The 22,442-nt window shown below is 45.8% G+C and overlaps 15 non-coding genes and 3 pseudogenes across 15 annotated transcripts; all 18 read right to left on the minus strand.

The window, feature by feature from the left end:
* Positions 1–796: 796 nt before the first annotated feature.
* Positions 797–987, minus strand: LOC141203382 (U2 spliceosomal RNA). The gene has a single exon (XR_012274427.1). It is a non-coding gene; the product is annotated as a U2 spliceosomal RNA (small nuclear RNA).
* A 1,112-nt stretch (positions 988–2,099) lies between these two features.
* LOC141203383 (U2 spliceosomal RNA) lies at positions 2,100–2,290 on the minus strand. Its single transcript, XR_012274428.1, has one exon. It is a non-coding gene; the product is annotated as a U2 spliceosomal RNA (small nuclear RNA).
* A 1,115-nt stretch (positions 2,291–3,405) lies between these two features.
* Positions 3,406–3,596, minus strand: LOC141203384 (U2 spliceosomal RNA). The gene has a single exon (XR_012274429.1). It is a non-coding gene; the product is annotated as a U2 spliceosomal RNA (small nuclear RNA).
* A 1,115-nt stretch (positions 3,597–4,711) lies between these two features.
* Positions 4,712–4,894, minus strand: LOC141203269 (U2 spliceosomal RNA). The gene has a single exon (XR_012274385.1). It is a non-coding gene; the product is annotated as a U2 spliceosomal RNA (small nuclear RNA).
* An 842-nt stretch (positions 4,895–5,736) lies between these two features.
* On the minus strand, positions 5,737–5,827 carry LOC141203302 (U2 spliceosomal RNA; annotated as a pseudogene).
* Positions 5,828–6,939: 1,112 nt separating this feature from the next.
* On the minus strand, positions 6,940–7,130 carry LOC141203813 (U2 spliceosomal RNA). Its single transcript, XR_012274838.1, has one exon. It is a non-coding gene; the product is annotated as a U2 spliceosomal RNA (small nuclear RNA).
* Positions 7,131–8,242: 1,112 nt separating this feature from the next.
* LOC141203385 (U2 spliceosomal RNA) lies at positions 8,243–8,433 on the minus strand. Its single transcript, XR_012274430.1, has one exon. It is a non-coding gene; the product is annotated as a U2 spliceosomal RNA (small nuclear RNA).
* Positions 8,434–9,548: 1,115 nt separating this feature from the next.
* LOC141203387 (U2 spliceosomal RNA) lies at positions 9,549–9,739 on the minus strand. Its single transcript, XR_012274432.1, has one exon. It is a non-coding gene; the product is annotated as a U2 spliceosomal RNA (small nuclear RNA).
* A 1,115-nt stretch (positions 9,740–10,854) lies between these two features.
* Positions 10,855–11,045, minus strand: LOC141203388 (U2 spliceosomal RNA). The gene has a single exon (XR_012274433.1). It is a non-coding gene; the product is annotated as a U2 spliceosomal RNA (small nuclear RNA).
* Positions 11,046–12,160: 1,115 nt separating this feature from the next.
* Positions 12,161–12,344, minus strand: LOC141203276 (U2 spliceosomal RNA). The gene has a single exon (XR_012274390.1). It is a non-coding gene; the product is annotated as a U2 spliceosomal RNA (small nuclear RNA).
* Positions 12,345–13,138: 794 nt separating this feature from the next.
* LOC141203346 (U2 spliceosomal RNA) lies at positions 13,139–13,230 on the minus strand (annotated as a pseudogene).
* Positions 13,231–14,345: 1,115 nt separating this feature from the next.
* On the minus strand, positions 14,346–14,536 carry LOC141203389 (U2 spliceosomal RNA). Its single transcript, XR_012274434.1, has one exon. It is a non-coding gene; the product is annotated as a U2 spliceosomal RNA (small nuclear RNA).
* Positions 14,537–15,651: 1,115 nt separating this feature from the next.
* LOC141203390 (U2 spliceosomal RNA) lies at positions 15,652–15,842 on the minus strand. The gene has a single exon (XR_012274435.1). It is a non-coding gene; the product is annotated as a U2 spliceosomal RNA (small nuclear RNA).
* Positions 15,843–16,957: 1,115 nt separating this feature from the next.
* Positions 16,958–17,148, minus strand: LOC141203391 (U2 spliceosomal RNA). The gene has a single exon (XR_012274436.1). It is a non-coding gene; the product is annotated as a U2 spliceosomal RNA (small nuclear RNA).
* Positions 17,149–18,263: 1,115 nt separating this feature from the next.
* LOC141203291 (U2 spliceosomal RNA) lies at positions 18,264–18,446 on the minus strand. Its single transcript, XR_012274401.1, has one exon. It is a non-coding gene; the product is annotated as a U2 spliceosomal RNA (small nuclear RNA).
* A 799-nt stretch (positions 18,447–19,245) lies between these two features.
* Positions 19,246–19,337, minus strand: LOC141203347 (U2 spliceosomal RNA; annotated as a pseudogene).
* A 1,115-nt stretch (positions 19,338–20,452) lies between these two features.
* LOC141203392 (U2 spliceosomal RNA) lies at positions 20,453–20,643 on the minus strand. Its single transcript, XR_012274437.1, has one exon. It is a non-coding gene; the product is annotated as a U2 spliceosomal RNA (small nuclear RNA).
* A 1,115-nt stretch (positions 20,644–21,758) lies between these two features.
* On the minus strand, positions 21,759–21,949 carry LOC141203393 (U2 spliceosomal RNA). Its single transcript, XR_012274438.1, has one exon. It is a non-coding gene; the product is annotated as a U2 spliceosomal RNA (small nuclear RNA).
* Positions 21,950–22,442: the final 493 nt, after the last annotated feature.

Below are 22,442 nucleotides of genomic sequence, written 5' to 3' on the forward strand. Positions count from 1 at the left end.
TACCTCTCCTGCTGCTGCTGCTGGCTGTCCAGCAGCAGACTGAAGGTGGCTGCTGCTGTGCACAGGTATATAAAGGCTCAGAGCCTATTATGACACGCGCAGCCAGCGTTCCATTGCCACATTCCATCTACTGCAGGCAGGATACCTGGCTGGCTGAATGTCGCTGAGAAGCTCACAGAGACCGCCATAAGCAACAGTTTAACAGAATGCCACAGACTAATCAACCAAACTTTTTGGGTTGGGTTCTCTTTTATAGTCTGCAGGCATTAAATGAAAGAAGTCAGTGTCCCAGCAGAAGGAGACAACGTTTCAGAAAAGGCATTGTAGCAAACCAAAAAAGAAATTTTAAGCGCAGCAGAGTAACCAGCGCACATACCTGTTAGCTCAGGTGAGTTTAAAAGGCTGCTGTTGATAACAAGGGCATTTGCTAAATAGATGGTGTGTGTGCAACAATATACTGAAAGGTCAATTATATTGTGCAGCTTATCTCACCACCTGTAGTTATTTAGGTGAGAGCTCCAAAATGCTTGCCTAATATGTCTGTTTATCCAAAAGGAAGTAAAAAGGGAGAGCTAGAAAGATAGCATTGCATCACATTACATGGCAATGCAATGCACAGTTGCTGAAGTTGAACCAAAATGAGCTTGTAATCTGGCTTCTGCAACTTTGAACATGAAAAATCCAATGAGGAGAAGAAAAGCAAAGCCAAAGAGTCCATCCCAAAATCCGACAAACAAGCAAAATGAACAAAAAACATTGAATTCAATTCTTTCTGATTTTAGAAACTGCATTAAAGAAGGGGTGCACCGGTCCTGGAGATACTGCAATACCAGGTCAATGCGTGGAGTGGACAGAGCAAGCTCTTTTTCCATCTCCCTGTTCTAAAAATCCATTTAATATATGGTCCCCAGATAGGGGACGTATCAGATATTAAACTGATAAGAACAGATACTACACTTGATCTTAGCCAAAAGGCCGAGAAGCGATAACCAGAATTGGTTTCAAACTACGGAGCCACCCAAGGATCCTGAAAAGTCCATTTGTGGAGATGAGCTCCTGGACTCCCGTTAAGAAGACATGTTGTCAACCTCTAGATCCCTTACATGCCTGCACTTTTCGGCTTGCTGCTGCTGCAATCCACGCGTTTTAGATCTGCATAACTCCACCTCTTTAAACACAGCACCTTCACCCCCTGCTGTTCCCACCCGCCTCAACACCGTTGGAAGGGAGGAGAACCAATTAAGGCGGGGGGTGGGGTGGAACGAGCAGCTGTCTACCCTTAGCAGGAGGGCTCCTGATTACATACCTCTCCTGCTGCTGCTGCTGGCTGTCCAGCAGCAGACTGAAGGTGGCTGCTGCTGTGCACAGGTATATAAAGGCTCAGAGCCTATTATGACACGCGCAGCCAGCGTTCCATTGCCACATTCCATCTACTGCAGGCAGGATACCTGGCTGGCTGAATGTCGCTGAGAAGCTCACAGAGACCGCCATAAGCAACAGTTTAACAGAATGCCACAGACTAATCAACCAAACTTTTTGGGTTGGGTTCTCTTTTATAGTCTGCAGGCATTAAATGAAAGAAGTCAGTGTTCCAGCAGAAGGAGACAACGTTTCAGAAAAGGCATTGTAGCAAACCAAAAAAGAAATTTTAAGCGCAGCAGAGTAACCAGCGCACATACCTGTTAGCTCAGGTGAGTTTAAAAGGCTGCTGTTGATAACAAGGGCATTTGCTAAATAGATGGTGTGTGTGCAACAATATACTGAAAGGTCAATTATATTGTGCAGCTTATCTCACCACCTGTAGTTATTTAGGTGAAAGCTCCAAAATGCTTGCCTAATATGTCTGTTTATCCAAAAGGAAGTAAAAAGGGAGAGCTAGAAAGATAGCATTGCATCACATTACATGGCAATGCAATGCACAGTTGCTGAAGTTGAACCAAAATGAGCTTGTAATCTGGCTTCTGCAACTTTGAACATGAAAAATCCAATGAGGAGAAGAAAAGCAAAGCCAAAGAGTCCATCCCAAAATCCGACAAACAAGCAAAATGAACAAAAAACATTGAATTCAATTCTTTCTGATTTTAGAAACTGCATTAAAGAAGGGGTGCACCGGTCCTGGAGATACTGCAATACCAGGTCAATGCGTGGAGTGGACAGAGCAAGCTCTTTTTCCATCTCCCTGTTCTAAAAATCCATTTAATATATGGTCCCCAGATAGGGGACGTATCAGATATTAAACTGATAAGAACAGATACTACACTTGATCTTAGCCAAAAGGCCGAGAAGCGATAACCAGAATTGGTTTCAAACTACGGAGCCACCCAAGGATCCTGAAAAGTCCATTTGTGGAGATGAGCTCCTGGACTCCCGTTAAGAAGACATGTTGTCAACCTCTAGATCCCTTACATGCCTGCACTTTTCGGCTTGCTGCTGCTGCAATCCACGCGTTTTAGATCTGCATAACTCCACCTCTTTAAACACAGCACCTTCACCCCCTGCTGTTCCCACCCGCCTCAACACCGTTGGAAGGGAGGAGAACCAATTAAGGCGGGGGGTGGGGTGGAACGAGCAGCTGTCTACCCTTAGCAGGAGGGCTCCTGATTACATACCTCTCCTGCTGCTGCTGCTGCTGGCTGTCCAGCAGCAGACTGAAGGTGGCTGCTGCTGTGCACAGGTATATAAAGGCTCAGAGCCTATTATGACACGCGCAGCCAGCGTTCCATTGCCACATTCCATCTACTGCAGGCAGGATACCTGGCTGGCTGAATGTCGCTGAGAAGCTCACAGAGACCGCCATAAGCAACAGTTTAACAGAATGCCACAGACTAATCAACCAAACTTTTTGGGTTGGGTTCTCTTTTATAGTCTGCAGGCATTAAATGAAAGAAGTCAGTGTTCCAGCAGAAGGAGACAACGTTTCAGAAAAGGCATTGTAGCAAACCAAAAAAGAAATTTTAAGCGCAGCAGAGTAACCAGCGCACATACCTGTTAGCTCAGGTGAGTTTAAAAGGCTGCTGTTGATAACAAGGGCATTTGCTAAATAGATGGTGTGTGTGCAACAATATACTGAAAGGTCAATTATATTGTGCAGCTTATCTCACCACCTGTAGTTATTTAGGTGAAAGCTCCAAAATGCTTGCCTAATATGTCTGTTTATCCAAAAGGAAGTAAAAAGGGAGAGCTAGAAAGATAGCATTGCATCACATTACATGGCAATGCAATGCACAGTTGCTGAAGTTGAACCAAAATGAGCTTGTAATCTGGCTTCTGCAACTTTGAACATGAAAAATCCAATGAGGAGAAGAAAAGCAAAGCCAAAGAGTCCATCCCAAAATCCGACAAACAAGCAAAATGAACAAAAAACATTGAATTCAATTCTTTCTGATTTTAGAAACTGCATTAAAGAAGGGGTGCACCGGTCCTGGAGATACTGCAATACCAGGTCAATGCGTGGAGTGGACAGAGCAAGCTCTTTTTCCATCTCCCTGTTCTAAAAATCCATTTAATATATGGTCCCCAGATAGGGGACGTATCAGATATTAAACTGATAAGAACAGATACTACACTTGATCTTAGCCAAAAGGCCGAGAAGCGATAACCAGAATTGGTTTCAAACTACGGAGCCACCCAAGGATCCTGAAAAGTCCATTTGTGGAGATGAGCTCCTGGACTCCCGTTAAGAAGACATGTTGTCAACCTCTAGATCCCTTACATGCCTGCACTTTTCGGCTTGCTGCTGCTGCAATCCACGCGTTTTAGATCTGCATAACTCCACCTCTTTAAACACAGCACCTTCACCCCCTGCTGTTCCCACCCGCCTCAACACCGTTGGAAGGGAGGAGAACCAATTAAGGCGGGGGGTGGGGTGGAACGAGCAGCTGTCTACCCTTAGCAGGAGGGCTCCTGATTACATACCTCTCCTGCTGCTGCTGCTGCTGGCTGTCCAGCAGCAGACTGAAGGTGGCTGCTGCTGTGCACAGGTATATAAAGGCTCAGAGCCTATTATGACACGCGCAGCCAGCGTTCCATTGCCACATTCCATCTACTGCAGGCAGGATACCTGGCTGGCTGAATGTCGCTGAGAAGCTCACAGAGACCGCCATAAGCAACAGTTTAACAGAATGCCACAGACTAATCAACCAAACTTTTTGGGTTGGGTTCTCTTTTATAGTCTGCAGGCATTAAATGAAAGAAGTCAGTGTTCCAGCAGAAGGAGACAACGTTTCAGAAAAGGCATTGTAGCAAACCAAAAAAGAAATTTTAAGCGCAGCAGAGTAACCAGCGCACATACCTGTTAGCTCAGGTGAGTTTAAAAGGCTGCTGTTGATAACAAGGGCATTTGCTAAATAGATGGTGTGTGTGCAACAATATACTGAAAGGTCAATTATATTGTGCAGCTTATCTCACCACCTGTAGTTATTTAGGTGAAAGCTCCAAAATGCTTGCCTAATATGTCTGTTTATCCAAAAGGAAGTAAAAAGGGAGAGCTAGAAAGATAGCATTGCATCACATTACATGGCAATGCAATGCACAGTTGCTGAAGTTGAACCAAAATGAGCTTGTAATCTGGCTTCTGCAACTTTGAACATGAAAAATCCAATGAGGAGAAGAAAAGCAAAGCCAAAGAGTCCATCCCAAAATCCGACAAACAAGCAAAATGAACAAAAAACATTGAATTCAATTCTTTCTGATTTTAGAAACTGCATTAAAGAAGGGGTGCACCGGTCCTGGAGATACTGCAATACCAGGTCAATGCGTGGAGTGGACAGAGCAAGCTCTTTTTCCATCTCCCTGTTCTAAAAATCCATTTAATATATGGTCCCCAGATAGGGGACGTATCAGATATTAAACTGATAAGAACAGATTTTTTTTTTTTTTTTATCGAAAGCCCGAATTCGTGTACAAAACCCGAGTGCGCTTAAAAAAGTGACAAGTGCCACAAAAAAAGTGCACTAGGATGCTGGTCTTCTTGAAACCCTCTCCAAAAGGAGAAGGGTCCCCCAAACCATTCCCCGTCCCTCCGAGCCAAAAGGCCACAGCGAGGAACAGGGACAAAAAGCCACCTCCAGCCGAAGCCAGAGGCGACCCAATCTTACCCCCAGCACCTGCCCGAGTTCTCACCCGAGCAAGGCACTGGGAGCCAAAGACTGTGCTTCCCTCCCGGAAGAGGGGAGCCAACAACGCTCTCCTCCCAAAAGAGGAGAGCCAGGGGGGTTCAGGGGGGAGCGGAACCTGATGGCCACACACTCCCCCCCTAGACCTGCCAAGAGAGGAACCCGTAAGGGAACCGCATCCCGACAAAATCCTAGTAGGACGTGACACACGTGAATAAGTGGACACACAGTGACAAAGAAATTAAATAAATAGTGAAGGTTTCACAGTATAATACTGCCCGGACCTTCGACCGGGAATTTAAAAATTCCCCATCCTAAGGCCAGAAGGCCCGGAATAAGGGTGTGTGCGAAGAAAGAAAATTTGAAGTGCTTGTGCAAATGTGCCATAAACTCAAGTGGGGTTCCCAATCCCAGTGAGTTAAGGCACCCCAGGGTCACCACTCCTGGGGCACTTCACACTTCGGGCTTTCGATCTTCCCCGGCCCAATGGCGTCGATCCTGGGGGGCCATGCTTTCCACCAGATGACTATATTAGCCACCTGGCGTACTAACAAGCGCCTAAACCCCAGTGTGCATAATGTATCAATCTACTAGGGCGGCCAACATCCAAAACCGCCTTTTCGAAAGATACTACACTTGATCTTAGCCAAAAGGCCGAGAAGCGATAAGAACAGATACTACACTTGATCTTAGCCAAAAGGCCGAGAAGCGATAACCAGAATTGGTTTCAAACTACGGAGCCACCCAAGGATCCTGAAAAGTCCATTTTTGGAGATGAGCTCCTGGACTCCCGTTAAGAAGACATGTTGTCAACCTCTAGATCCCTTACATGCCTGCACTTTTCGGCTTGCTGCTGCTGCAATCCACGCATTTTAGATCTGCATAACTCCACCTCTTTAAACACAGCACCTTCACCCCCTGCTGTTCCCACCCGCCTCAACACCGTTGGAAGGGAGGAGAACCAATTAAGGCGGGGGGTGGGGTGGAACGAGCAGCTGTCTACCCTTAGCAGGAGGGCTCCTGATTACATACCTCTCCTGCTGCTGCTGCTGGCTGTCCAGCAGCAGACTGAAGGTGGCTGCTGCTGTGCACAGGTATATAAAGGCTCAGAGCCTATTATGACACGCGCAGCCAGCGTTCCATTGCCACATTCCATCTACTGCAGGCAGGATACCTGGCTGGCTGAATGTCGCTGAGAAGCTCACAGAGACCGCCATAAGCAACAGTTTAACAGAATGCCACAGACTAATCAACCAAACTTTTTGGGTTGGGTTCTCTTTTATAGTCTGCAGGCATTAAATGAAAGAAGTCAGTGTTCCAGCAGAAGGAGACAACGTTTCAGAAAAGGCATTGTAGCAAACCAAAAAAGAAATTTTAAGCGCAGCAGAGTAACCAGCGCACATACCTGTTAGCTCAGGTGAGTTTAAAAGGCTGCTGTTGATAACAAGGGCATTTGCTAAATAGATGGTGTGTGTGCAACAATATACTGAAAGGTCAATTATATTGTGCAGCTTATCTCACCACCTGTAGTTATTTAGGTGAAAGCTCCAAAATGCTTGCCTAATATGTCTGTTTATCCAAAAGGAAGTAAAAAGGGAGAGCTAGAAAGATAGCATTGCATCACATTACATGGCAATGCAATGCACAGTTGCTGAAGTTGAACCAAAATGAGCTTGTAATCTGGCTTCTGCAACTTTGAACATGAAAAATCCAATGAGGAGAAGAAAAGCAAAGCCAAAGAGTCCATCCCAAAATCCGACAAACAAGCAAAATGAACAAAAAACATTGAATTAAATTCTTTCTGATTTTAGAAACTGCATTAAAGAAGGGGTGCACCGGTCCTGGAGATACTGCAATACCAGGTCAATGCGTGGAGTGGACAGAGCAAGCTCTTTTTCCATTTCCCTGTTCTAAAAATCCATTTAATATATGGTCCCCAGATAGGGGACGTATCAGATATTAAACTGATAAGAACAGATACTACACTTGATCTTAGCCAAAAGGCCGAGAAGCGATAACCAGAATTGGTTTCAAACTACGGAGCCACCCAAGGATCCTGAAAAGTCCATTTGTGGAGATGAGCTCCTGGACTCCCGTTAAGAAGACATGTTGTCAACCTCTAGATCCCTTACATGCCTGCACTTTTCGGCTTGCTGCTGCTGCAATCCACGCGTTTTAGATCTGCATAACTCCACCTCTTTAAACACAGCACCTTCACCCCCTGCTGTTCCCACCCGCCTCAACACCGTTGGAAGGGAGGAGAACCAATTAAGGCGGGGGGTGGGGTGGAACGAGCAGCTGTCTACCCTTAGCAGGAGGGCTCCTGATTACATACCTCTCCTGCTGCTGCTGCTGGCTGTCCAGCAGCAGACTGAAGGTGGCTGCTGCTGTGCACAGGTATATAAAGGCTCAGAGCCTATTATGACACGCGCAGCCAGCGTTCCATTGCCACATTCCATCTACTGCAGGCAGGATACCTGGCTGGCTGAATGTCGCTGAGAAGCTCACAGAGACCGCCATAAGCAACAGTTTAACAGAATGCCACAGACTAATCAACCAAACTGTTTGGGTTGGGTTCTCTTTTATAGTCTGCAGGCATTAAATGAAAGAAGTCAGTGTTCCAGCAGAAGGAGACAACGTTTCAGAAAAGGCATTGTAGCAAACCAAAAAAGAAATTTTAAGCGCAGCAGAGTAACCAGCGCACATACCTGTTAGCTCAGGTGAGTTTAAAAGGCTGCTGTTGATAACAAGGGCATTTGCTAAATAGATGGTGTGTGTGTAACAATATACTGAAAGGTCAATTATATTGTGCAGCTTATCTCACCACCTGTAGTTATTTAGGTGAAAGCTCCAAAATGCTTGCCTAATATGTCTGTTTATCCAAAAGGAAGTAAAAAGGGAGAGCTAGAAAGATAGCATTGCATCACATTACATGGCAATGCAATGCACAGTTGCTGAAGTTGAACCAAAATGAGCTTGTAATCTGGCTTCTGCAACTTTGAACATGAAAAATCCAATGAGGAGAAGAAAAGCAAAGCCAAAGAGTCCATCCCAAAATCCGACAAACAAGCAAAATGAACAAAAAACATTGAATTCAATTCTTTCTGATTTTAGAAACTGCATTAAAGAAGGGGTGCACCGGTCCTGGAGATACTGCAATACCAGGTCAATGCGTGGAGTGGACAGAGCAAGCTCTTTTTCCATCTCCCTGTTCTAAAAATCCATTTAATATATGGTCCCCAGATAGGGGACGTATCAGATATTAAACTGATAAGAACAGATACTACACTTGATCTTAGCCAAAAGGCCGAGAAGCGATAACCAGAATTGGTTTCAAACTACGGAGCCACCCAAGGATCCTGAAAAGTCCATTTGTGGAGATGAGCTCCTGGACTCCCGTTAAGAAGACATGTTGTCAACCTCTAGATCCCTTACATGCCTGCACTTTTCGGCTTGCTGCTGCTGCAATCCACGCGTTTTAGATCTGCATAACTCCACCTCTTTAAACACAGCACCTTCACCCCCTGCTGTTCCCACCCGCCTCAACACCGTTGGAAGGGAGGAGAACCAATTAAGGCGGGGGGTGGGGTGGAACGAGCAGCTGTCTACCCTTAGCAGGAGGGCTCCTGATTACATACCTCTCCTGCTGCTGCTGCTGCTGGCTGTCCAGCAGCAGACTGAAGGTGGCTGCTGCTGTGCACAGGTATATAAAGGCTCAGAGCCTATTATGACACGCGCAGCCAGCGTTCCATTGCCACATTCCATCTACTGCAGGCAGGATACCTGGCTGGCTGAATGTCGCTGAGAAGCTCACAGAGACCGCCATAAGCAACAGTTTAACAGAATGCCACAGACTAATCAACCAAACTTTTTGGGTTGGGTTCTCTTTTATAGTCTGCAGGCATTAAATGAAAGAAGTCAGTGTTCCAGCAGAAGGAGACAACGTTTCAGAAAAGGCATTGTAGCAAACCAAAAAAGAAATTTTAAGCGCAGCAGAGTAACCAGCGCACATACCTGTTAGCTCAGGTGAGTTTAAAAGGCTGCTGTTGATAACAAGGGCATTTGCTAAATAGATGGTGTGTGTGCAACAATATACTGAAAGGTCAATTATATTGTGCAGCTTATCTCACCACCTGTAGTTATTTAGGTGAAAGCTCCAAAATGCTTGCCTAATATGTCTGTTTATCCAAAAGGAAGTAAAAAGGGAGAGCTAGAAAGATAGCATTGCATCACATTACATGGCAATGCAATGCACAGTTGCTGAAGTTGAACCAAAATGAGCTTGTAATCTGGCTTCTGCAACTTTGAACATGAAAAATCCAATGAGGAGAAGAAAAGCAAAGCCAAAGAGTCCATCCCAAAATCCGACAAACAAGCAAAATGAACAAAAAACATTGAATTCAATTCTTTCTGATTTTAGAAACTGCATTAAAGAAGGGGTGCACCGGTCCTGGAGATACTGCAATACCAGGTCAATGCGTGGAGTGGACAGAGCAAGCTCTTTTTCCATCTCCCTGTTCTAAAAATCCATTTAATATATGGTCCCCAGATAGGGGACGTATCAGATATTAAACTGATAAGAACAGATACTACACTTGATCTTAGCCAAAAGGCCGAGAAGCGATAACCAGAATTGGTTTCAAACTACGGAGCCACCCAAGGATCCTGAAAAGTCCATTTGTGGAGATGAGCTCCTGGACTCCCGTTAAGAAGACATGTTGTCAACCTCTAGATCCCTTACATGCCTGCACTTTTCGGCTTGCTGCTGCTGCAATCCACGCGTTTTAGATCTGCATAACTCCACCTCTTTAAACACAGCACCTTCACCCCCTGCTGTTCCCACCCGCCTCAACACCGTTGGAAGGGAGGAGAACCAATTAAGGCGGGGGGTGGGGTGGAACGAGCAGCTGTCTACCCTTAGCAGGAGGGCTCCTGATTACATACCTCTCCTGCTGCTGCTGCTGCTGGCTGTCCAGCAGCAGACTGAAGGTGGCTGCTGCTGTGCACAGGTATATAAAGGCTCAGAGCCTATTATGACACGCGCAGCCAGCGTTCCATTGCCACATTCCATCTACTGCAGGCAGGATACCTGGCTGGCTGAATGTCGCTGAGAAGCTCACAGAGACCGCCATAAGCAACAGTTTAACAGAATGCCACAGACTAATCAACCAAACTTTTTGGGTTGGGTTCTCTTTTATAGTCTGCAGGCATTAAATGAAAGAAGTCAGTGTTCCAGCAGAAGGAGACAACGTTTCAGAAAAGGCATTGTAGCAAACCAAAAAAGAAATTTTAAGCGCAGCAGAGTAACCAGCGCACATACCTGTTAGCTCAGGTGAGTTTAAAAGGCTGCTGTTGATAACAAGGGCATTTGCTAAATAGATGGTGTGTGTGCAACAATATACTGAAAGGTCAATTATATTGTGCAGCTTATCTCACCACCTGTAGTTATTTAGGTGAAAGCTCCAAAATGCTTGCCTAATATGTCTGTTTATCCAAAAGGAAGTAAAAAGGGAGAGCTAGAAAGATAGCATTGCATCACATTACATGGCAATGCAATGCACAGTTGCTGAAGTTGAACCAAAATGAGCTTGTAATCTGGCTTCTGCAACTTTGAACATGAAAAATCCAATGAGGAGAAGAAAAGCAAAGCCAAAGAGTCCATCCCAAAATCCGACAAACAAGCAAAATGAACAAAAAACATTGAATTCAATTCTTTCTGATTTTAGAAACTGCATTAAAGAAGGGGTGCACCGGTCCTGGAGATACTGCAATACCAGGTCAATGCGTGGAGTGGACAGAGCAAGCTCTTTTTCCATCTCCCTGTTCTAAAAATCCATTTAATATATGGTCCCCAGATAGGGGACGTATCAGATATTAAACTGATAAGAACAGATACTACACTTGATCTTAGCCAAAAGGCCGAGAAGCGATAACCAGAATTGGTTTCAAACTACGGAGCCACCCAAGGATCCTGAAAAGTCCATTTGTGGAGATGAGCTCCTGGACTCCCGTTAAGAAGACATGTTGTCAACCTCTAGATCCCTTACATGCCTGCACTTTTCGGCTTGCTGCTGCTGCAATCCACGCGTTTTAGATCTGCATAACTCCACCTCTTTAAACACAGCACCTTCACCCCCTGCTGTTCCCACCCGCCTCAACACCGTTGGAAGGGAGGAGAACCAATTAAGGCGGGGGGTGGGGTGGAACGAGCAGCTGTCTACCCTTAGCAGGAGGGCTCCTGATTACATACCTCTCCTGCTGCTGCTGCTGCTGGCTGTCCAGCAGCAGACTGAAGGTGGCTGCTGCTGTGCACAGGTATATAAAGGCTCAGAGCCTATTATGACACGCGCAGCCAGCGTTCCATTGCCACATTCCATCTACTGCAGGCAGGATACCTGGCTGGCTGAATGTCGCTGAGAAGCTCACAGAGACCGCCATAAGCAACAGTTTAACAGAATGCCACAGACTAATCAACCAAACTTTTTGGGTTGGGTTCTCTTTTATAGTCTGCAGGCATTAAATGAAAGAAGTCAGTGTTCCAGCAGAAGGAGACAACGTTTCAGAAAAGGCATTGTAGCAAACCAAAAAAGAAATTTTAAGCGCAGCAGAGTAACCAGCGCACATACCTGTTAGCTCAGGTGAGTTTAAAAGGCTGCTGTTGATAACAAGGGCATTTGCTAAATAGATGGTGTGTGTGCAACAATATACTGAAAGGTCAATTATATTGTGCAGCTTATCTCACCACCTGTAGTTATTTAGGTGAAAGCTCCAAAATGCTTGCCTAATATGTCTGTTTATCCAAAAGGAAGTAAAAAGGGAGAGCTAGAAAGATAGCATTGCATCACATTACATGGCAATGCAATGCACAGTTGCTGAAGTTGAACCAAAATGAGCTTGTAATCTGGCTTCTGCAACTTTGAACATGAAAAATCCAATGAGGAGAAGAAAAGCAAAGCCAAAGAGTCCATCCCAAAATCCGAGAAACAAGCAAAATGAACAAAAAACATTGAATTCAATTCTTTCTGATTTTAGAAACTGCATTAAAGAAGGGGTGCACCGGTCCTGGAGATACTGCAATACCAGGTCAATGCGTGGAGTGGACAGAGCAAGCTCTTTTTCCATCTCCCTGTTCTAAAAATCCATTTAATATATGGTCCCCAGATAGGGGACGTATCAGATATTAAACTGATAAGAACAGATTTTTTTTTTTTTTTTTTTTGAAAGCCCGAATTCGTGTACAAAACCCGAGTGCGCTTAAAAAAGTGACAAGTGCCACAAAAAAAGTGCACTAGGATGCTGGTCTTCTTGAAACCCTCTCCAAAAGGAGAAGGGTCCCCCAAACCATTCCCCGTCCCTCCGAGCCAAAAGGCCACAGCGAGGAACAGGGACAAAAAGCCACCTCCAGCCGAAGCCAGAGGCGACCCAATCTTACCCCCAGCACCTGCCCGAGTTCTCACCCGAGCAAGGCACTGGGAGCCAAAGACTGTGCTCCCCTCCCGGAAGAGGGGAGCCAACAACGCTCTCCTCCCGAAAGAGGAGAGCCAGGGGGGTTCAGGGGGGAGCGGAACCTGATGGCCACACACTCCCCCCCTAGACCTGCCAAGAGAGGAACCCGTAAGGGAACCGCATCCCGACAAAATCCTAGTAGGACGTGACACACGTGAATAAGTGGACACACAGTGACAAAGACATTAAATAAATAGTGAAGGTTTCACAGTATAATACTGCCCAGACCTTCGACCGGGAATTGAAAAATTCCCCATCCTAAGGCCAGAAGGCCCGGAATAAGGGTGTGTGCGAAGAAAGAAAATTTGAAGTGCTTGTGCAAATGTGCCATAAACTCAAGTGGGGTTCCCAATCCCAGTGAGTTAAGGCACCCCAGGGTCACCACTCCTGGGGCACTTCACACTTCGGGCTTTCGATCTTCCCCGGCCCAATGGCGTCGATCCTGGGGGGCCATGCTTTCCACCAGATGACTATATTAGCCACCTGGCGTACTAACAAGCGCCTAAACCCCAGTGTGCATAATGTATCAATCTACTAGGGCGGCCAACATCCAAAACCGCCTTTTCGAAAGATACTACACTTGATCTTAGCCAAAAGGCCGAGAAGCGATAACCAGAATTGGTTTCAAACTACGGAGCCACCCAAGGATCCTGAAAAGTCCATTTGTGGAGATGAGCTCCTGGACTCCCGTTAAGAAGACATGTTGTCAACCTCTAGATCCCTTACATGCCTGCACTTTTCGGCTTGCTGCTGCTGCAATCCACGCGTTTTAGATCTGCATAACTCCACCTCTTTAAACACAGCACCTTCACCCCCTGCTGTTCCCACCCGCCTCAACACCGTTGGAAGGGAGGAGAACCAATTAAGGCGGGGGGTGGGGTGGAACGAGCAGCTGTCTACCCTTAGCAGGAGGGCTCCTGATTACATACCTCTCCTGCTGCTGCTGCTGCTGGCTGTCCAGCAGCAGACTGAAGGTGGCTGCTGCTGTGCACAGGTATATAAAGGCTCAGAGCCTATTATGACATGCGCAGCCAGCGTTCCATTGCCACATTCCATCTACTGCAGGCAGGATACCTGGCTGGCTGAATGTCGCTGAGAAGCTCACAGAGACCGCCATAAGCAACAGTTTAACAGAATGCCACAGACTAATCAACCAAACTTTTTGGGTTGGGTTCTCTTTTATAGTCTGCAGGCATTAAATGAAAGAAGTCAGTGTTCCAGCAGAAGGAGACAACGTTTCAGAAAAGGCATTGTAGCAAACCAAAAAAGAAATTTTAAGCGCAGCAGAGTAACCAGCGCACATACCTGTTAGCTCAGGTGAGTTTAAAAGGCTGCTGTTGATAACAAGGGCATTTGCTAAATAGATGGTGTGTGTGCAACAATATACTGAAAGGTCAATTATATTGTGCAGCTTATCTCACCACCTGTAGTTATTTAGGTGAAAGCTCCAAAATGCTTGCCTAATATGTCTGTTTATCCAAAAGGAAGTAAAAAGGGAGAGCTAGAAAGATAGCATTGCATCACATTACATGGCAATGCAATGCACAGTTGCTGAAGTTGAACCAAAATGAGCTTGTAATCTGGCTTCTGCAACTTTGAACATGAAAAATCCAATGAGGAGAAGAAAAGCAAAGCCAAAGAGTCCATCCCAAAATCCGACAAACAAGCAAAATGAACAAAAAACATTGAATTCAATTCTTTCTGATTTTAGAAACTGCATTAAAGAAGGGGTGCACCGGTCCTGGAGATACTGCAATACCAGGTCAATGCGTGGAGTGGACAGAGCAAGCTCTTTTTCCATCTCCCTGTTCTAAAAATCCATTTAATATATGGTCCCCAGATAGGGGACGTATCAGATATTAAACTGATAAGAACAGATACTACACTTGATCTTAGCCAAAAGGCCGAGAAGCGATAACCAGAATTGGTTTCAAACTACGGAGCCACCCAAGGATCCTGAAAAGTCCATTTGTGGAGATGAGCTCCTGGACTCCCGTTAAGAAGACATGTTGTCAACCTCTAGATCCCTTACATGCCTGCACTTTTCGGCTTGCTGCTGCTGCAATCCACGCGTTTTAGATCTGCATAACTCCACCTCTTTAAACACAGCACCTTCACCCCCTGCTGTTCCCACCCGCCTCAACACCGTTGGAAGGGAGGAGAACCAATTAAGGCGGGGGGTGGGGTGGAACGAGCAGCTGTCTACCCTTAGCAGGAGGGCTCCTGATTACATACCTCTCCTGCTGCTGCTGCTGCTGGCTGTCCAGCAGCAGACTGAAGGTGGCTGCTGCTGTGCACAGGTATATAAAGGCTCAGAGCCTATTATGACACGCGCAGCCAGCGTTCCATTGCCACATTCCATCTACTGCAGGCAGGATACCTGGCTGGCTGAATGTCGCTGAGAAGCTCACAGAGACCGCCATAAGCAACAGTTTAACAGAATGCCACAGACTAATCAACCAAACTTTTTGGGTTGGGTTCTCTTTTATAGTCTGCAGGCATTAAATGAAAGAAGTCAGTGTTCCAGCAGAAGGAGACAACGTTTCAGAAAAGGCATTGTAGCAAACCAAAAAAGAAATTTTAAGCGCAGCAGAGTAACCAGCGCACATACCTGTTAGCTCAGGTGAGTTTAAAAGGCTGCTGTTGATAACAAGGGCATTTGCTAAATAGATGGTGTGTGTGCAACAATATACTGAAAGGTCAATTATATTGTGCAGCTTATCTCACCACCTGTAGTTATTTAGGTGAAAGCTCCAAAATGCTTGCCTAATATGTCTGTTTATCCAAAAGGAAGTAAAAAGGGAGAGCTAGAAAGATAGCATTGCATCACATTACATGGCAATGCAATGCACAGTTGCTGAAGTTGAACCAAAATGAGCTTGTAATCTGGCTTCTGCAACTTTGAACATGAAAAATCCAATGAGGAGAAGAAAAGCAAAGCCAAAGAGACCATCCCAAAATCCGACAAACAAGCAAAATGAACAAAAATCATTGAATTCAATTCTTTCTGATTTTAGAAACTGCATTAAAGAAGGGGTGCACCGGTCCTGGAGATACTGCAATACCAGGTCAATGCGTGGAGTGGACAGAGCAAGCTCTTTTTCCATCTCCCTGTTCTAAAAATCCATTTAATATATGGTCCCCAGATAGGGGACGTATCAGATATTAAACTGATAAGAACAGATACTACACTTGATCTTAGCCAAAAGGCCGAGAAGCGATAACCAGAATTGGTTTCAAACTACGGAGCCACCCAAGGATCCTGAAAAGTCCATTTGTGGAGATGAGCTCCTGGACTCCCGTTAAGAAGACATGTTGTCAACCTCTAGATCCCTTACATGCCTGCACTTTTCGGCTTGCTGCTGCTGCAATCCACGCGTTTTAGATCTGCATAACTCCACCTCTTTAAACACAGCACCTTCACCCCCTGCTGTTCCCACCCGCCTCAACACCGTTGGAAGGGAGGAGAACCAATTAAGGCGGGGGGTGGGGTGGAACGAGCAGCTGTCTACCCTTAGCAGGAGGGCTCCTGATTACATACCTCTCCTGCTGCTGCTGCTGCTGGCTGTCCAGCAGCAGACTGAAGGTGGCTGCTGCTGTGCACAGGTATATAAAGGCTCAGAGCCTATTATGACACGCGCAGCCAGCGTTCCATTGCCACATTCCATCTACTGCAGGCAGGATACCTGGCTGGCTGAATGTCGCTGAGAAGCTCACAGAGACCGCCATAAGCAACAGTTTAACAGAATGCCACAGACTAATCAACCAAACTTTTTGGGTTGGGTTCTCTTTTATAGTCTGCAGGCATTAAATGAAAGAAGTCAGTGTTCCAGCAGAAGGAGACAACGTTTCAGAAAAGGCATTGTAGCAAACCAAAAAAGAAATTTTAAGCGCAGCAGAGTAACCAGCGCACATACCTGTTAGCTCAGGTGAGTTTAAAAGGCTGCTGTTGATAACAAGGGCATTTGCTAAATAGATGGTGTGTGTGCAACAATATACTGAAAGGTCAATTATATTGTGCAGCTTATCTCACCACCTGTAGTTATTTAGGTGAAAGCTCCAAAATGCTTGCCTAATATTTCTGTTTATCCAAAAGGAAGTAAAAAGGGAGAGCTAGAAAGATAGCATTGCATCACATTACATGGCAATGCAATGCACAGTTGCTGAAGTTGAACCAAAATGAGCTTGTAATCTGGCTTCTGCAACTTTGAACATGAAAAATCCAATGAGGAGAAGAAAAGCAAAGCCAAAGAGTCCATCCCAAAATCCGACAAACAAGCAAAATGAACAAAAAACATTGAATTCAATTCTTTCTGATTTTAGAAACTGCATTAAAGAAGGGGTGCACCGGTCCTGGAGATACTGCAATACCAGGTCAATGCGTGGAGTGGACAGAGCAAGCTCTTTTTCCATCTCCCTGTTCTAAAAATCCATTTAATATATGGTCCCCAGATAGGGGACGTATCAGATATTAAACTGATAAGAACAGATACTACACTTGATCTTAGCCAAAAGGCCGAGAAGCGATAACCAGAATTGGTTTCAAACTACGGAGCCACCCAAGGATCCTGAAAAGTCCATTTGTGGAGATGAGCTCCTGGACTCCCGTTAAGAAGACATGTTGTCAACCTCTAGATCCCTTACATGCCTGCACTTTTCGGCTTGCTGCTGCTGCAATCCACGCGTTTTAGATCTGCATAACTCCACCTCTTTAAACACAGCACCTTCACCCCCTGCTGTTCCCACCCGCCTCAACACCGTTGGAAGGGAGGAGAACCAATTAAGGCGGGGGGTGGGGTGGAACGAGCAGCTGTCTACCCTTAGCAGGAGGGCTCCTGATTACATACCTCTCCTGCTGCTGCTGCTGCTGGCTGTCCAGCAGCAGACTGAAGGTGGCTGCTGCTGTGCACAGGTATATAAAGGCTCAGAGCCTATTATGACACGCGCAGCCAGCGTTCCATTGCCACATTCCATCTACTGCAGGCAGGATACCTGGCTGGCTGAATGTCGCTGAGAAGCTCACAGAGACCGCCATAAGCAACAGTTTAACAGAATGCCACAGACTAATCAACCAAACTTTTTGGGTTGGGTTCTCTTTTATAGTCTGCAGGCATTAAATGAAAGAAGTCAGTGTTCCAGCAGAAGGAGACAACGTTTCAGAAAAGGCATTGTAGCAAACCAAAAAAGAAATTTTAAGCGCAGCAGAGTAACCAGCGCACATACCTGTTAGCTCAGGTGAGTTTAAAAGGCTGCTGTTGATAACAAGGGCATTTGCTAAATAGATGGTGTGTGTGCAACAATATACTGAAAGGTCAATTATATTGTGCAGCTTATCTCACCACCTGTAGTTATTTAGGTGAAAGCTCCAAAATGCTTGCCTAATATGTCTGTTTATCCAAAAGGAAGTAAAAAGGGAGAGCTAGAAAGATAGCATTGCATCACATTACATGGCAATGCAATGCACAGTTGCTGAAGTTGAACCAAAATGAGCTTGTAATCTGGCTTCTGCAACTTTGAACATGAAAAATCCAATGAGGAGAAGAAAAGCAAAGCCAAAGAGTCCATCCCAAAATCCGACAAACAAGCAAAATGAACAAAAAACATTGAATTCAATTCTTTCTGATTTTAGAAACTGCATTAAAGAAGGGGTGCACCGGTCCTGGAGATACTGCAATACCAGGTCAATGCGTGGAGTGGACAGAGCAAGCTCTTTTTCCATCTCCCTGTTCTAAAAATCCATTTATTATATGGTCCCCAGATAGGGGACGTATCAGATATTAAACTGATAAGAACAGATTTTTTTTTTTTTTTTATCGAAAGCCCGAATTCGTGTACAAAACCCGAGTGCGCTTAAAAAAGTGACAAGTGCCACAAAAAAAAGTGCACTAGGATGCTGGTCTTCTTGAAACCCTCTCCAAAAGGAGAAGGGTCCCCCAAACCATTCCCCGTCCCTCCGAGCCAGAAGGCCACAACGAGGAACAGGGACAAATAGCCACCTCCAGCCGGAGCCAGAGGCGACCCAATCTTACCCCCAATACCTGCCCGAGTTCTCACCCGAGCAAGGCACTGGGAGCCAAAGACTGTGCTCCCCTCCCGGAAGAGGGGAGCCAACAACGCTCTCCTCCCGAAAGAGGAGAGCCAGTGGGGTTCAGGGGGGAGCGGAACCTGATGGCCACACACTCCCCCCCTAGACCTGCCAAGAGAGGAACCCGTAAGGGAACCGCATCCCGACAAAATCCTAGTAAGGACGTGGACACACGTGAAAAAGTGGACACACAGTGACAAAAAAAAATTAAATAAATAGTGAAGGTTTCACAGTATAATACTGCCCGGACCTTCGACCGGGAATTGAAAAATTCCCCATCCTAAGGCCAGAAGGCCCGGAATAAGGGTGTGTGTGAAGAAAGAAATATTGAAGTGCTAGTGCAAATGTGCCATAAACTCAAGTGGGGTTCCCAATCCCAGTGAGTTAAGGCACCCCAGGGTCACCACTCCTGGGGCACTTCACACTTCGGGCTTTCGATCTTCCCCGGCCCAATGGCGTCGATCCTGGGGGGCCATGCTTTCCACCAGATGACTATATTAGCCACCTGGCGTACTAACAAGCGCCTAAACCCCAGTGTGCATAATGTATCAATCTACTAGGGCGGCCAACATCCAAAACCGCCTTTTCGAAAGATACTACACTTGATCTTAGCCAAAAGGCCGAGAAGCGATAACCAGAATTGGTTTCAAACTACGGAGCCACCCAAGGATCCTGAAAAGTCCATTTGTGGAGATGAGCTCCTGGACTCCCGTTAAGAAGACATGTTGTCAACCTCTAGATCCCTTACATGCCTGCACTTTTCGGCTTGCTGCTGCTGCAATCCACGCGTTTTAGATCTGCATAACTCCACCTCTTTAAACACAGCACCTTCACCCCCTGCTGTTCCCACCCGCCTCAACACCGTTGGAAGGGAGGAGAACCAATTAAGGCGGGGGGTGGGGTGGAACGAGCAGCTGTCTACCCTTAGCAGGAGGGCTCCTGATTACATACCTCTCCTGCTGCTGCTGCTGCTGGCTGTCCAGCAGCAGACTGAAGGTGGCTGCTGCTGTGCACAGGTATATAAAGGCTCAGAGCCTATTATGACACGCGCAGCCAGCGTTCCATTGCCACATTCCATCTACTGCAGGCAGGATACCTGGCTGGCTGAATGTCGCTGAGAAGCTCACAGAGACCGCCATAAGCAACAGTTTAACAGAATGCCACAGACTAATCAACCAAACTTTTTGGGTTGGGTTCTCTTTTATAGTCTGCAGGCATTAAATGAAAGAAGTCAGTGTTCCAGCAGAAGGAGACAACGTTTCAGAAAAGGCATTGTAGCAAACCAAAAAAGAAATTTTAAGCGCAGCAGAGTAACCAGCGCACATACCTGTTAGCTCAGGTGAGTTTAAAAGGCTGCTGTTGATAACAAGGGCATTTGCTAAATAGATGGTGTGTGTGCAACAATATACTGAAAGGTCAATTATATTGTGCAGCTTATCTCACCACCTGTAGTTATTTAGGTGAAAGCTCCAAAATGCTTGCCTAATATGTCTGTTTATCCAAAAGGAAGTAAAAAGGGAGAGCTAGAAAGATAGCATTGCATCACATTACATGGCAATGCAATGCACAGTTGCTGAAGTTGAACCAAAATGAGCTTGTAATCTGGCTTCTGCAACTTTGAACATGAAAAATCCAATGAGGAGAAGAAAAGCAAAGCCAAAGAGTCCATCCCAAAATCCGACAAACAAGCAAAATGAACAAAAAACATTGAATTCAATTCTTTCTGATTTTAGAAACTGCATTAAAGAAGGGGTGCACCGGTCCTGGAGATACTGCAATACCAGGTCAATGCGTGGAGTGGACAGAGCAAGCTCTTTTTCCATCTCCCTGTTCTAAAAATCCATTTAATATATGGTCCCCAGATAGGGGACGTATCAGATATTAAACTGATAAGAACAGATACTACACTTGATCTTAGCCAAAAGGCCGAGAAGCGATAACCAGAATTGGTTTCAAACTACGGAGCCACCCAAGGATCCTGAAAAGTCCATTTGTGGAGATGAGCTCCTGGACTCCCGTTAAGAAGACATGTTGTCAACCTCTAGATCCCTTACATGCCTGCACTTTTCGGCTTGCTGCTGCTGCAATCCACGCGTTTTAGATCTGCATAACTCCACCTCTTTAAACACAGCACCTTCACCCCCTGCTGTTCCCACCCGCCTCAACACCGTTGGAAGGGAGGAGAACCAATTAAGGCGGGGGGTGGGGTGGAACGAGCAGCTGTCTACCCTTAGCAGGAGGGCTCCTGATTACATACCTCTCCTGCTGCTGCTGCTGCTGGCTGTCCAGCAGCAGACTGAAGGTGGCTGCTGCTGTGCACAGGTATATAAAGGCTCAGAGCCTATTATGACACGCGCAGCCAGCGTTCCATTGCCACATTCCATCTACTGCAGGCAGGATACCTGGCTGGCTGAATGTCGCTGAGAAGCTCACAGAGACCGCCATAAGCAACAGTTTAACAGAATGCCACAGACTAATCAACCAAACTTTTTGGGTTGGGTTCTCTTTTATAGTCTGCAGGCATTAAATGAAAGAAGTCAGTGTTCCAGCAGAAGGAGACAACGTTTCAGAAAAGGCATTGTAGCAAACCAAAAAAGAAATTTTAAGCGCAGCAGAGTAACCAGCGCACATACCTGTTAGCTCAGGTGAGTTTAAAAGGCTGCTGTTGATAACAAGGGCATTTGCTAAATAGATGGTGTGTGTGCAACAATATACTGAAAGGTCAATTATATTGTGCAGCTTATCTCACCACCTGTAGTTATTTAGGTGAAAGCTCCAAAATGCTTGCCTAATATGTCTGTTTATCCAAAAGGAAGTAAAAAGGGAGAGCTAGAAAGATAGCATTGCATCACATTACATGGCAATGCAATGCACAGTTGCTGAAGTTGAACCAAAATGAGCTTGTAATCTGGCTTCTGCAACTTTGAACATGAAAAATCCAATGAGGAGAAGAAAAGCAAAGCCAAAGAGTCCATCCCAAAATCCGACAAACAAGCAAAATGAACAAAAAACATTGAATTCAATTCTTTCTGATTTTAGAAACTGCATTAAAGAAGGGGTGCACCGGTCCTGGAGATACTGCAATACCAGGTCAATGCGTGGAGTGGACAGAGCAAGCTCTTTTTCCATCTCCCTGTTCTAAAAATCCATTTAATATATGGTCCCCAGATAGGGGACGTATCAGATATTAAACTGATAAGAACAGATACTACACTTGATCTTAGCCAAAAGGCCGAGAAGCGATAACCAGAATTGGTTTCAAACTACGGAGCCACCCAAGGATCCTGAAAAGTCCATTTGTGGAGATGAGCTCCTGGACTCCCGTTAAGAAGACATGTTGTCAACCTCTAGATCCCTTACATGCCTGCACTTTTCGGCTTGCTGCTGCTGCAATCCACGCGTTTTAGATCTGCATAACTCCACCTCTTTAAACACAGCACCTTCACCCCCTGCTGTTCCCACCCGCCTCAACACCGTTGGAAGGGAGGAGAACCAATTAAGGCGGGGGGTGGGGTGGAACGAGCAGCTGTCTACCCTTAGCAGGAGGGCTCCTGATTACATACCTCTCCTGCTGCTGCTGCTGCTGGCTGTCCAGCAGCAGACTGAAGGTGGCTGCTGCTGTGCACAGGTATATAAAGGCTCAGAGCCTATTATGACACGCGCAGCCAGCGTTCCATTGCCACATTCCATCTACTGCAGGCAGGATACCTGGCTGGCTGAATGTCGCTGAGAAGCTC

Source organism: Phyllobates terribilis, unplaced genomic scaffold (assembly GCF_046119375.1).
Source record: "Phyllobates terribilis strain yellow unplaced genomic scaffold, ASM4611937v1 Scaffold_124__1_contigs__length_5142088, whole genome shotgun sequence".
Lineage (NCBI taxonomy): Eukaryota > Metazoa > Chordata > Amphibia > Anura > Dendrobatidae > Phyllobates > Phyllobates terribilis.